The 15,036-nt window shown below is 37.5% G+C and overlaps 1 protein-coding gene across 2 annotated transcripts in view; it reads right to left on the bottom strand.

Annotated features, from left to right (window-relative positions):
- C6 (complement C6) overlaps nt 1-12,011 on the bottom strand; it is an 83,475-nt gene extending 71,464 nt beyond the window's left edge. Inside the window, exons 1-2 of one of the 2 annotated variants that reach the window (XM_043887886.1) lie at nt 11,933-12,011; nt 2,947-3,004 (exon numbers count right to left, since the gene is read on the bottom strand). The gene's annotated coding sequence lies outside the window, so the exon portion shown is untranslated. Of the gene's footprint in view, nt 1-2,946; nt 3,106-11,932 lie in introns of those variants that run through there. The other variant, XM_043887887.1, reaches the window with a different exon arrangement.
- Nucleotides 12,012-15,036: the final 3,025 nt, after the last annotated feature.

Genomic DNA, 15,036 nt, shown 5'->3' with positions numbered 1-15,036 from the left:
AAGTTGTGTCTGAGTCTTACAACCCCATGGACTATATATAGCCTGCCGGGCTCCTCTGTCCATGGGATTCTCCAGGCAAGAATACTGGAGTGGGTTGCCATTTCCTACTCCAGAGGATCTTTCCAACTCAGGAATAGAACCTGGGTCTCCTGCATTGCAGGCAGATCCTTTACTGACTTAGCTATGAGGGAAGCCCAAATACACACACACACACACACACACACACACACACACACACACACACACACACACACACACACACACACACACACACACACACACACACACACACACACACACACACACACACACACACACACACACACACACACACACACACACACACACACACACACACACACACACACACACACACACACACATATATATATATATATATATATATATATATATATATATATAAATAACTGGATGTATAGTTCCCTGTGTTATGCACTAGGATCTTGTTGTTTATTTCCTTTATATATAGTAGTTTGTATCTGCTAACTCCAAACTCCTAATTTATCTGTCTCCTACCTCTTTTCCCTTTGGATAACCATAAATTTGCTTTCTATGTTTATGAGTCTGTCTTGTAAATAAGTTCACTTGTATCATATTTTATATTGCACATATCATATGGCATTTGTCTTTCTAACTTAATGTCACTTAGGATGTCAGTAAAGTAAACATTTTCAAATTGTCCTACAAGCTCAGAGAAAAATGCCAGAATAAAAGCAACAAAATCCACTGACATGTGGCTGAATATGTCCTTTAATTTAAAATGGAATTGACACATATTTGAGTGTTCATTGAGTGGGATATAAAGAAATAGAATTCATTATCACTCTCTGGAGAAGGTAGATAGAAACTGAGGGTGCTTTTCATGATTTTTATCCAAACTTTTTTAAAAAATTATTTTTAATTGGAGGAGATTTGTCAGTACTTTAAAGTATTGACCTGGTTTCTGCCATACATCAACACGAATCAGCCATAGGATACATGTAAGTTGCTACAGCCGTAGGCTGTTTCAATCATAAAAACAAGAGACTCCTTTAAAGACCACTGCACTTGCCTGCCAATTTTAGTTCTCTCAGTCACGTCCGACTCTTTGTGACCCCATGGACTGTAGTCCTTCAGGCTCCTCTGTCCATGGGGATTCTCCAGGCAAGAATACTGGAGTGGGTTATCATGCCTTCCTCCAGGGGATCTTCCCAACCCAGGGATGGAATTCAGGTCTCCCACATTGCAGGCGGATTCTTTACCATCTGAGCCACTAGGGAAGCCCAATTTTAGTTCACTGGTATGTAACTCACCTTTTCTGGTTTTCTTCAGCAATACAGAACCATAGACTTTTGGGATAAGAGTGTCCAGAAATTACGCTGGGTTCAAACCAAATACATAGTATGAGTTCTATACAGTACACATCAGAGCCAAGCTGAGATTGAATGATTTTCTACTGGCTTTAGGGCCCTTGGCAGCTAAGACTTCTAAACAATATGAAGTTTTCTTATTAATCACTAGACAGACCACCATCCCATCCCCCACCCCCAAACTGGGACCTTCTCGAGCAGGAACCGTTTCAGCAAGGAAGGAGACCTAAAGAGGGGTTTTTCTCGTTGTTTATTTATTTGATCTTTTTCTTATTAAATTTTGAATAGATAGATATGTTCCAGAATAATTCAGTTGTAAAGAAAATAAATTCTTATTTTGTAGGATCAGCATGTAAATGATAGGGCAAAACTGAATTACAAGAGATTACTAATTCTCAGCAGACACTCTGTTTTAACTTCCAAAAGCTTGAAAAGTATAGGTGAATTTTATTCCACTTATCATAAAAAACTTCAGTAACAGAATCCATGTAAAATATTCTATTCTTATCTGTGGCTATATGATTCTGAGACAACTTGGAAAATGCTATAAATGAAGATGGTAACGCCAAAGATTCTTATTTTAGGAGATGCTAATAAAGTAGCTAATCAGTAGCTTCTCCTTTTATAACATTTTATTGTTATAAGGAAAAATTGTCTTATGTTAAAACAATAATTTTCATTCAAATAAAGATAATTATTTCTTTTATTTTTTATTATCATAGCCGAGCATCTAATATCAAATCATTCCTTATTTATCAATTTTTAACATCTTTACACATTTTGGAGATATCTAAAATTTCATGCAGGCATTATGCCCATTACCACACAATTTTCATATAAACATGGAACAAAAATAATTTTCAGTGAATAGAGAAACATAGTTAAGAAAAAATTTCCACTGCAGTAGCATAGTAGAAGAGCAACAGTTCTGCAGTATTCTCATTGTCAACCCTCTTGAACTCTAAAAATGAGTGGTTCCATTGAACCATTGAAGATGGCTATGTGAGCATTTGGAGAATTCTATCATAGACTGAAATTCATTTTATTCTGATCTATCACCTTCCCAAGTCCTTGACTCACATGAATGATTTGTTCCTAAGGCAGTTCAGCACATCTTACCTGACAGGTTCAGAGGGTGTTCTGGTCTGACCCTAAGTTCAAGTTCTTCCTTTCCATCTTCTTGTAAATGTCTTGAGTCTCTTATTTTTTATTTTTTCCTTCTGCACATGCCCTAGAAGCTCAAGAAATTGTATTTACTGCTGCTAATGCTCTCTGGGGAGCCCAGGCACATGACTAGTCTTTGGCTAAAAGGTATGTTTGCTTTACTTTCAAATGTAGTTTATCTCGTAGAAAAACTTGACTCACCAAGGCAGGTCTCTGGAAGGACACTTCTTTAAGAAATATGAACCTTTTGGTTCTTTTGAGTTTAAGCAAAGTAGTTATATATTATTTTTAAAGGAAGATAAAGGACTGTAATCTGTTATGTATTTTCATGCATGAAAGGGCAAGTTTGTTGGAAGCATGATCTACGATTTTGAAATCTTAAAATTACAAATGAAATCATTATGTCACTTACCTTAAACAAAGATTATGGTATCCAGTTTGTGGTATCCAGAGAACTAATCTGCAGATGGCTAAGGAAACAATAGGTACTCACAGTGAAAAGGGTTTATAGGATAATCCAAACAAGTCTTTTTTCCCCTTTGCTAGCTGACACAAGGTCATGTCCCAGAGATCTAACAACACCTAGAGCACTGTCAGAACAAACATTCCGTGGGAACTCTGGACTTTGGAAATGATTACTTCAATCAGCAGTAATCCTGCAACTTTTTTTTTCCCTTGTTACGTTTTTTAAAATTTATTTTTATCTGGAGGAAAATTGTTTTACAACATAGTGTTGACTTCGGTCATACAACAACATGAATCAGTCATAAGTATACATATGTCCCCTACCTCTCCAACCTCCTTCTCACCCTCTAACTCATCCCACCCTTCTAGGTCATCACAGAGTACTGGGCTGAGCTCCCTGTATTATATAGCAATTTGCCTCTAACTATCTCTAGCTATCTATTTACATATGGTAATGTGTGGAATATCACTCAGCCATAAAAAGGAATGAATTTGAGTTACTTCTGTTGAGGTGAATTAACCTAGAGCTTGTTATACAGAGTGAAGTAAGTCAGAAAGAGAAAAACAAATATCATATATTAACACATATATATGGAATCTAGAAAAATAGTACTGATGAACCTATTTGCAGGGCAGCAATAGAGATACAGACATAGAGAACAAACTTGTGGACACAGTGGAGGAAAGAGAGGGTGGGATGAATTGAGAGGGTAGCATTGAAACAACTCTGCAACAACCCTGTATCTCTTGAGAGTGAGATATTACACAGGGTCCTGCTTTTTCAATGATTTTCCCATTCAAGGACTATTGTAATGGGTATTGCTCCTGAAGATAAAAGAAATCTCTGACTCCATTTAAAAAAACTGTCAGAATAAATTGCTTAAAATTGCCTTCTCCTTTAGCAATGCATCCATTTAATTAAAAAATATATAGATTTTTTCTGATTATGTAATACTTATTGAGAAAGATTTAGAAAATGTGAAAAGCATGAAGAGGAAAAGCAAAATCATTTTTCATAAACAGATAAAACTATTCATGGTTGGAGTACATACTCCACATATAATGTACTTCAGTCATATAATATTCAGTCAACACATATATGTGTCTCTCCACATACACATATGCAAAAAAAAGCATATATATATATATAAGACATACATATATAATTTTGTGACAGTACATATTTTTTAAAAGATTTGAATGACACAGAATTTATCATATTCCATGATTTACAGAACCATATCATCATTGGTCTGTGCAAGATCTTTTATTTAATTTCACTATCTTCCCCTGTGATTTTGTTTCATTTCTTTTCCCAGATTAGTTATTTATTAGTATATTTGATGTTTGTCCTTACATATGGTTATTTAGATATATGTGTTTATACCCTAAAAACACAAAGTCTCATTTTCCATGAGTATTTTTGTAATTTACACAAATGGCATTTTGCTAAAAGTTTTATTTGATTTCTTACTTTCTTCATTCAACATTATGCTTCTGAGCCTTATGCAGTGTATGTCTACTGGAACACAGACATTCACTGTATGGACTACATTTTATTTACCCACTCTTAGCACTGTTGTTGCCTTCATCTCCCTGCAATTATAAACACAATGTACTCATTCCTTGTGAATCTTTGAGAAAAATTCCAAGAAACTTCCAGGTTGCTCTTCAGAAAACCTGTTTAAAGTGTTTAAACTCTTACTAGCAGCCTATGAAGACTTCTTACTGGCATTTTTTGTTTGTTAAGTGTTGTTTAAGTAGCATGTCAGTGATCAGTAGTGAACTTCAGTATTCCATTCTCACCTGACATCCTGGCTTTCTATCTGTTCAGGTGTGCCCCATACATTCTAGATATTAGTGTCTTATAAGATACGGATTTTACAGATCTCTCAGTCTGTCACTCATCTATTAGTTTTATCTATGGTATTTTTGATAAATGAGAGACTTATAATTTTAATGTCATCTAATTTGTCTGTTTTCCTCTGATAATTTTTGCTTTGGATAGTTTTTCTTTTGTTTAAGAAATTATTTTAAGAAATCTGAAGTCATAGATATAGTCCTAAATTTTCTTCAGAATCCAATAGTTTTATATTTTAGATATCCTCCTTAGTTCTCTACAGTCACACTATGTTTTTATAAATGGTATGAGGTAAAATAAAGTAAATGAAACAAAAACAAAAAACCTTGTAGCTAATATCATAGCTAGTGCAAAAATATTGAACTTTTTCTTCCTAAGGCCAGAAAAGAGACAAGATGCCTGTTATCACCATTTTTATTTTGTACTGCACCAGAGATCTCATCTAGTGCAATCAGGAAAGGAAAAAAAAAAAGTATCACATTGAAAAGAAAGTAAAGTAAATTGAATTACAGACAGAATGATAGTGTACATAGAAAATCCAAAAGGAGTTACAGATATAGATTAGAATTAATAAATGAATTTAGTAAGGTTATTGGATACAAGTTTATTATCAAAAAAGTATTTCTATATCCCAGCAAAATCAAGCAAATTAATTAATCTGGAAAGATTTAAAATAACAGTGGTCAAGTGGGTTTTTTACATCTAATGACAATTATGATTCTATGAAAGGTTCACAATATATTAATAGCTTGATATTTGCTAATATGAGTATTTGCTAAGGTGAAGTGAAACAAAATAGTGTAATAGGAAAAGACAAAACTAGTGGAAAGAAAAAACGTGGAGATATAACTTCCTCTTGATTCTGGCAATCACCAGCTAGGTGATTTTTAACAAATCACTTTACTTCATTGATGCTGTTTCTTCATTTGTAAAATAAATGTTTTTCTAATTTTTTTAAAACAGTATAAAATGTCTTCAAAAATACCAATTATATCTTCAATATGGAAAGCAGCTAAAACAAATATTCTTCAGAAAAATTCAGTTTTCACCAAATGGTGGGAGTGATTACCTCAGTAGTATAAAGTTTCATAGGAGTATAGCAGAGAGCCAGTATTCCAAGATATCATGCTTTAACATGCATTGTAGTAACTTACCCAAGACCAAAGAAAGTCAGACCCAGAATACAAGTCTGTCTTCTTTCTCCTATACTGTATCGAGACTTTAAAGAATGAAAATTTAAGCTAAGAAGGAAGGAAAAATGGTGTACTGCATGCCAGTGTTGAGGACACTTGGCGCTGGTGTAGCAATTTCAGCCATGAGGATCTGAGACAATAAAGAAGAGAGAAAATATTTTATGCCTGGGTAAGAAAATATATCCTTTGTGTGTGAGTACTTCTTTTTCTAGTTGGTTCTTTGAGGGCCTAAAATTAAATGTGTTTTTCCCTAAGATATTGTGTTTGGACTTAAGGGAAAATGCTAAAAGTCAGACCCTGGAGAGGTAAGAGTCCAGACCCAATAGAGTGAGGCTAAATAGAGTTATCAATTAACCCAATCAAAAAATGGGCCAAAGAACTAAACAGACATTTCTCCAAAGAAGACATACAGATGGCTAACAAACACACGAAAAGATGCTCAACATCTCTCATTATTAGAGAAATGCAAATCAAAACCACAATGAGGTACCATTACACGCCAGTCAGGATGGCTGCTATCCAAAAGTCTACAAGCAATAAATGCTGGAGAGGGTGTGGAGAAAAGGGAACCCTCTTACACTGTTGGTGGGAATGCAAACTAGTACAGCCGCTATGGAGAACAGTCTGGAGATTTCTTAAAAAACTGGAAATAGAACTGCCATATGACCCAGCAATACCACTCTTGGGCATACACACTGAGGAAACCAGATCTGAAAGAGACACGTGCACCCCAATGTTCATCGCAGCACTATTTATAATAGCCAGGACATGGAAGCAACCTAGATGCCCATCAGCAGATGAATGGATAAGGAAGCTGTGGTACATATACACCATGGAATATTACTCAGCCGTTAAAAAGAATTCATTTGAATCAGTCCTAATGAGATGGATGAAACTGGAGCCCATAATACAGAGTGAAGTAAGCCAGAAAGATAAAGATCATTACAGCATACTAACACATATATATGGAATTTAGAAAGATGGTAATGATAACCCTATATGCAAAACAGAAAAAGAGACACAGATGTACAGAACAGACTTTTGGACTCTGTGGGAGAAGGCGAGGGTGGGATGTTTCGAGAGAACAGCATGTATATTATCTATGGTGAAACAGACCACCGGCCCAGGTGGGATGCATGAGACAGGTGCTCGGGCCTGGTGCACTGGGAGGACCCAGGGGAATCGGGTGGGGGGGGAGGTGGGAGGGGGGATCGGGATGCGGAATACATGTAACTCCATGGCTGATTCATGTCAATGTATGACAAAACCCACTGCAATGTTGCGAAGTAATTAGCCTCCAACTAATAAAAATAATTGAAAAAATTAAAAAGAAAAAAAAAAGAAAAGAAAAAAAAAGAGTTATCAATTAATATGTGCTATAAGAAAGAGAAGTAAAAATATTGTGTGTCACGGTACAGGAAAAACACAGGTTGAAAGAACTGAAGGCTGTATAGAGGAATTCTTGAGACAAGGTGCAAATGTCTCTGAGGCAAGAGTGAGCTGGCATCAAAGGAGAATTTAGCATCTTTTCAGTGATGTATTTGGATTCTCCATCTTGTGTTCTCATGGATGGTTAAATGACATATCCCACTCAGGGTCCTTTTCTAGAGCAGGGATTGGAAAACTAAAGCCAGTGAGACAATTCTAGCCTGATGCCTATTTTGAAAGTAAGGCTTTATTGGAATAAAGTCACACGATTAGTCATGGTCTGTGCTGCTTTTGTACTACAACAGGAGGGTTGAGTAGTCCCAACAGAGACTATGTAGCATGCAAAGCCAAAAAGATTTACTATCTGGCCCTCTACAGAAAAAGTTTTCTGAATCCTACAGCACCAAAGGGAAAGATTTGTAGTCTGATCAATACAACCACTATGTCCAGTTGGCTTTGAGAAGCAGTAGTAGTGTTACTTGAGTCTAATAATGGGTGTTGTTTCAGAGCTAGGAACTGAATGCTTGTGTCCAATTATGTTCAGGTCTACCTCTGGGTGAGAACACGAGTGCTCCCTAAGTGATGTTCGGATGCATGCTGCGGAGAAACAAAGCATACTGTGAAGTTCACCAGAGCTCTTTAAGCAACAGCAGACTTTATAAAGCGTTGGCTGGTGACATGAAATACCTTTCGGCACAAAATCCTCCATATTTTCACAATGTAGAAATTTACTAATGAGCTTAAATTTGACTGACCAGTAAAAAAGGCTTTAATTCTAGAGAAACAGAAGGGTGTAGGAGGAACTTAGAGCCAGGACATGGAAACTTAAGAGGGAGCAATTATCGTTTTTCCAGAAGGAGAATGTGTATTGTTAAAAATCTTTATTCCTCTCCTAATGATGATAGATTCACAACCAAATAGTATTTTCTGCCAAGAAAATAACCCCACACATAAGATAATGAACAGTGGGAGCTGCTGACTCTCTGAAGGCTTTTTCATATGTTAAATATTCACACGCCAACTTATCATTATAGCAAAAATACTGTAATTTCTCATTAGCGCCAAGACTAATGACCCCATCTATTTCACAAGCCCTTTAGAGTGTACTTTGTCTGTCAATGTGTGAGTTGATAAAGTGAAATGCAAATTAAATTATTTCACATGGAGAATCATAGATAAAAAGTCGCAAGTGGAGAAAATAGAAGTTTACTTTGGACCTCAGGCTACTATGATCTTTTTCTTTTTCCCTTTGCTACTAAACTTATTAGAATAGTCTAAATTTTTCACTACTTTTAATTTCTTACCATCTACTCCTTATTAACTTCACTGTTTGCAATTGTCATAAATACAACCATCCTACAAGAACAATGACTATCAGTAAATTCCTGATTGCCAAACTGAATCACCACTTCTCAATTCTCTGTTGGCTCCTGGATGCGGTCAGTCAGTTCAGTCACTTAGTCATGTCCAATTCTTGTGAACCCATGGACTGCAGCACGCCAGGCCTCCCTGTCCGTCACCAACTCCCAGAACCTACCCAAACTCATGTCCACTGAGTCAGTGATGCCATCCAACCATCTCATCCTCTGTCGTCCCCTTTTCCTGCTGCCTTCAATCTTTCCCAGCATCAGGGTCTTTTCAAATGAGTCAGCTCTTCGCATCAAGTGGCCAAAGTATTGGAGATTCAGCTTCAACATCAGTCCTTCCAATGAGATCCAGGACTGATCTCCATTAGGATGGACTGGTTGGATCTCCTTGTAGTCCAAGGTACCCTCAAGGGTCTTCTCCAACACCAAACTTCAAAAGCACCAATTCTTCAGTGCTCAGCTTTCTTTATAGTCCAACTCTCACATCCATATGTGACCACTGGAAAAACTATAGCCTTGACTAGACGGACCTTTGTTGGCAAAGTAATGTCTCTGCATTTTAGTATGCTGTCTAGGTTGGTCATAACTTTCCTTCCAAGGAGTAAACGTCTTTTAATTTCATGGCTGCAGTCACCATCTGCAGTGATTTTGGAGCCCGAAAAATAAAGTCTGCCACTGTGTCCACTGTTTCCCCCATCTATTTGCCATGAAGTGATGGGACCAGATGCCATGATCTTAGTTTTCTGAATGTTGAGCTTTAAGCCAACTTTTTCACTCTCCTCTTTCACTTTCATCAAGAGGCTCTTTAGCTCTTCTTCACTTTCTGCCATAAGGGTGGTGTCATCTGCATATCTGAGGTTATTGATATTTCTCCTGGCAATCTTGATTCCAGCTTGTGCTTCCTCAAGCCCAGCATTTCTCATGATGTCCTCTGCATATAAATTTAATAAGCAGGGTGACTATATACAGCCTGGACATACTCCTTTTCCTATTTGGAACCAGTCTGTTGTTCCATGTCCAGTTCTAACTGTTGCTTCCTGACCTGAATATAGTTTTCTCAAGAGGCAGGTCCGGTGGTCTCGTATTCCCATCTCTTTCAGAATTTTCCACAGTTCATTGTGATCCATACAGTCAAAGGCTTTGGCATAGTCAATAAAACAAAAATAGATGTTTTTCTGGGACTCCTGCTTTTTCAATGATCCAGCAGATGTTGGCAATTTGATCTCTGGTTCCTCTGCCTTTTCCAAAACCAGCTTGAACATCTGGAAGTTCACGGTTCATGTATTGCTGAAGCCTGGCTTGGAGAATTTTGAGCATTACTTTACTAGCGTGTGAGATGAGTGCAATTGTGTGGTAGTTTGAACATTCTTTGGCATTGCCTTTCTTAGGGATTGGAATGAAAACGGACCTTTTCCAGTCCTGTGGCCACTGTTGAGTTTTCCAAATTTGCTGGCATATTGAGTGTAGCACTTTCACAGCATCATCTCTTAGGATTTGAAATAGCTCAACTGGAATTCCATCACCTTCACTAGCTTTGTTCGTAGTGATGCTTCCTAAGGCCCATTTGACTTCACATTCCAGGGTGTCTGGCTCTAGGTGAGTGATCACACTATTGTGATTATCTGGGTTGTGAAGCTAGGTTCTAAATCCTGTAACTCTCTCTTGTCTATGCACTTTGCATCTTTTCCACCTCTTCACCTAGTCTACAGTTACAGCTCTCCCTCCAGCCACGATGAACTCACACCATGAAGATCTTATCAGTGTCTTTACTTGTCTCTAGCCTTAGGAGTCTTCCTGTAATTCCTTCTGAACTACTTTGCTAGAGTAGTTCAGAAACTCAGCTCAGTTCTATAGCTCACCTCCCAGTGGCATAAAACTATGCAAAATCTCAGTGTTGCTCTTTTTCAAAAGGCTGTTGGACTAGGGAATAGAATCCCAACACCTAATTTTTTTAAGCCCAGAGCAATCTGACCCTACATTAGCTCTTTAGACGTATTTCTTTTGTTCGTTTGTATATACCATCATCCAGCTAGACTGGAAAATCTGCTGTTCCTCAAAATGAGATATAATTTCTCCTGCCATTGTATTTCTTTCTTGAATCTCTCCCCCCTCAATTCCAAATTCTGAATTATTAGTGTATTGTGCATCTGTTCTTCTAAGGCCAATCTAAATTTATTTCTTTCTTAAACTTTGTAGAAATTAACAAATCAGCTAAATATTTGCTAAAAATGGCTTACTTTTTCCCCTAGGGTTGTACGGAAAGAGAAAGCTAGAAATTGGATAGCTTCCTTCAGGTAGTGCCATCTAGGATCAACCTGTAAGATAGAAGGGAAGAGGCCAAGAAAAAAAGGCCATTCAAAGTTTAAGCGTGACTGTTAAAAGAGGTGAGTGGGCTGTTTGGACACTGTTTATCTTCAGGGTTGTGAGTAGCTAATGAGTCACGCAATAAAAGCTACAGAGATGTGAGGTTCTGGAGATAGTTCTGATGACATGCTTTGAGGGAATATGTTTATTCTGATACTGAGGCTGTGGAAAATTACTGAAAAGTTAATAACGATCACTGATGTGATCCTCTGGGCATAGGGCAATAGATGAAGCATGGAACAAAGAATAACTCCAAGTAAGAGATCAGTGAGGTTTTGGCTAGGTTTGAGGCTTCAAGGCAAAGGAAGAAATGTTTTGTTGGGGCAAATAAACATCTCCAGTTTTTAACAACAGGCTAAGAGTAAAAGTCAATGAGAAATAGAGCACATCCTCTCTTCACAATTTGCATCACACAAATAAATACCCATTTTCTTCTAGATCTTTAAGGGAGGAGTTATTTTAGTTAAGTATTTGGAAGTCTAACAGGGCATGAACAGGATATATATAGAATCTTTACCAGAGCAGTGCAACACAGCAAAAGTAGAGAGGAAAAGGAAGAAATGGAATGAATTGAAGCGTTTAGAGAGGTGTTATGTAGCTGTCTGAGTCCACCAATTACCAGCGTTGTGGTGCAACTAGCTTTGTGGTTCTTATGATTGCAAAATACCCTTTAACAGTAACCATCAGGAAACTTTGAAAAAATACAAATTTATTACTTACAGAAACTGGAATTTTTACAGCATACCTGGAACCACACAGTGAAGTCTTGGGTAGAGAGAGAGTGCAAGAGTGAGTGAACAAGCACCAGGGATTCTTCTTTTATTGGGGTCAAGGGTGGAGGTCTAAGGTTCCCCAGGCTCACACTTTATTGGTGAATTTAAAACCTAAGAGCGGGAATTTAAAACTTGAGAAGAGAAAAATTGTGGCCCAAAACAAAGGAGCCTCAGTGGAGAAGGTGGCCTGACTCTTTATCTAGTCATGTGACTGCATTGTGTTTATTCAAGATAGCTGTGTTTGAAGTGGACGACTCTTTGCAGTTAATGCCTTGGCAATCAAAGCTTAAGTCAGGCACCTGGATTACAAAAAAAAGAGAAAAAGAACACCCTCCCCTCCCCCAAAACTGTCAAGGGTTGCACTACAGGAAGTCACTTTTAAAAATAACTAAACTCTGGTGGATATTTGTATTTTTTAATAAATGATGACAAAGGACAGTCTTACAGTGACAAAAAATTTAACTTCTGTTGACATGATATAGTGTGTGATGCAAAGACAAAGAAGCTTCTTGATTTCATGATTTTTTTTCAAACATTTATGAAAGTGAGACTGATTGCTTAACTGTGTTTATTCTTTCTGTGACCCAATAAAAAGTCACTGTTTCTTACCAATATATTAAAATTTGAATTTAAGAGTGTTGATAATGAATTTAAACTACTTCCAAACCTACCCTCAATTTGGAAACATTTTTAAAAAACTGTTTCCAGGTTCATTTTGAAAATACCCTGGAGTACCACCTATATATTAGTGCATGAATTCAACCCTGAATATAATTGTGGCTAAAATAGATATTGCTCTCATGAGCTTACTTATATTAGGCAAAACATATTAAAAATTAGGCACACACATACTGTATAACTTTTGAAATAATAACTTTAAAACTGTTTAATTAAATATGAAGATTGTTATAAAAATAATAGGTTGCTAGGAGAAAATATATTAAAAAGCAGAGACATTACTTTGCCAACAAAGGTCCTTCTAGTCAAGGCTATGATTTTTCCAGTGGTCATGTATGAATGCGAGAGTTGGACTGTGAGGAAAAATTGAGGCTTTTGAACTATGGTGTTGGAGAAGACTCTTGAGAGTCCCTTGGACTGCAAGGAGATCCAACCAGTCCATCCTAAAGGATATCAGTCCTGGGTGTTCATTGGAAGGACTGATGTTGAAGCTGAAACTCCAATACTTTGGCCACCTGATGCGAAGAGTTGACTCATTGGAAAAGACCCTGATGCTGGGAGGGATTGGGGGCAGGAGGAGAAGGGGATGACAGAGGCTGAGATGGCTGGATGGCATCACTGACTTGATGGACATGAGTTTGAGTAAACTCTGGGAGTTTGTGATGGACAGGGAGGCCTGGCGTGCTGCGATTCATGGGGTCGCAAAGAGTCAGACACGACTGAGCCACTGAACTGAACTGAACTGAACTGAGGAGAAAGTATAAAGGATATGGAATTTAGATTTGGAGGTCAGGAAAAGATGAAGGATGAACATTTGGGCTAAGCTGTGTTAGATGAATGTGTGAGTGTGTGCTAAGTCCCTTCAGTAGTGTCCAACTCTTTGCGACCCCGTGGACTCTAAACTGCCAGGCTCCTCTGTCCATGGTGTTTTCCAGGCAAGAACACGAGTGGGTTGCCATTTCTTCCTCCAAGGGATCTTCCTGACCCAGGGATCAAACCTGCCTCATCTATATCTCCTGCATTGCAGATGGATTCTTTACTGCGTGAGCCATCCGGGAAGCATTTCTTAATACTAGCACCCACATAATTGCCTTTATCCTAATCCCAGGCATTTACACTATAGTCTTCATGTAAACTACATAACACACTGTTATAATTGTTGCTTTAAATTATACATTTATGATAAGGATGACATTGTCCTCAAGAGGATGAATATGGTTGTTGGTGAAGATGGCGAAAAATTCTTGGCTTATTACAATAGTCTGTAAAAATTCACCCAACAGAAACTTATTCCTTAGGATTTAATTTCACTTGCTGGATTTTTTGGGTAGCACATGAGTGGTAATGACATTGGATTTGAGGAAGATATACAAAATATAAGATGAGTTTTAAGAAATTGTGGTGAGTAAATGGCTTCTTTACTTCAATTACGTGATTTATCTCAAGGCATATTTGCAAGAAGTGTTCTTCATGTCTTTTGGCTGCCATTGGATCATTGTTAGATCCTCAGTGTCTCTGTGTATGACTTGGGCTTGAGAATTAAATAAAAATTATTTTCAGTTTATTTTTTTGAATTCAATAAAAGTTATTTAACATGTCAAGAACTTAAAATAAAAATAATCAACAGTATTCAAATAAATATCTAGCAGTTCTTTATTGTCTCATGTCTAGTAAAAATTAAAAGTTGATTTCACTAAAAATAATTTCTAAGAAATTTGATATTTAAGTTCAGTTCAGTTCAGTTCAGTCGCTCAGTCGTGGCCGACTCTTTGCGACCCCATGAACCGCAGCAGGCCAGGCCTCCCTGTCCATCATCAACTCCCAGAGTCCACCCAAACCCAGGTCCATTGAGTCGGTGATGCCATCCAACCATCTTTTTTTTTTTTAAATTTTTATTATTATTATTTTTTCATTTATTTTTATTAGTTGGAGGCTAATTATTTTACAATATTGTAGTGCCATCCAACCATCTCATCCTCGGTTGTCCCCTTCTCCTCCTGCCCCTAATCCCTCCCAGCATCAGGGGCTTTCCCAACGAGTCAACTCTTCGCATCAGGTGGCCAAAGTATTGGAGTTTCAGCTTCAACATCAGTCCTTCCAATGAACACCCAGGACTGATCTCCTTTAGGATGGACTGGTTGGATCTCCTTGCAGTCCAAGGGACTCTCAAGAGTCTTCTCCAACACCACAGTTCAAAAGCATCAGTTCTTCGGTGCTCAGCTTTCTTTTTTTTCCCATTTATTTTATTAGTTGGAGGCTAATTACTTTACAATATTGTAGTGGTTTCTTTATAGTCCAACTCTCACATCCATACATGACCACTGGAAAAACCATAGCCTTGACTAGATGGACCTTTGTTGACAAAGTAATGTT

This window comes from Cervus elaphus, chromosome 25 (genome assembly GCF_910594005.1).
Source record: "Cervus elaphus chromosome 25, mCerEla1.1, whole genome shotgun sequence".
Classification (NCBI taxonomy): Eukaryota; Metazoa; Chordata; class Mammalia; order Artiodactyla; family Cervidae; genus Cervus; species Cervus elaphus.
This window is presented reverse-complemented; position numbering and strand designations above follow the sequence as displayed.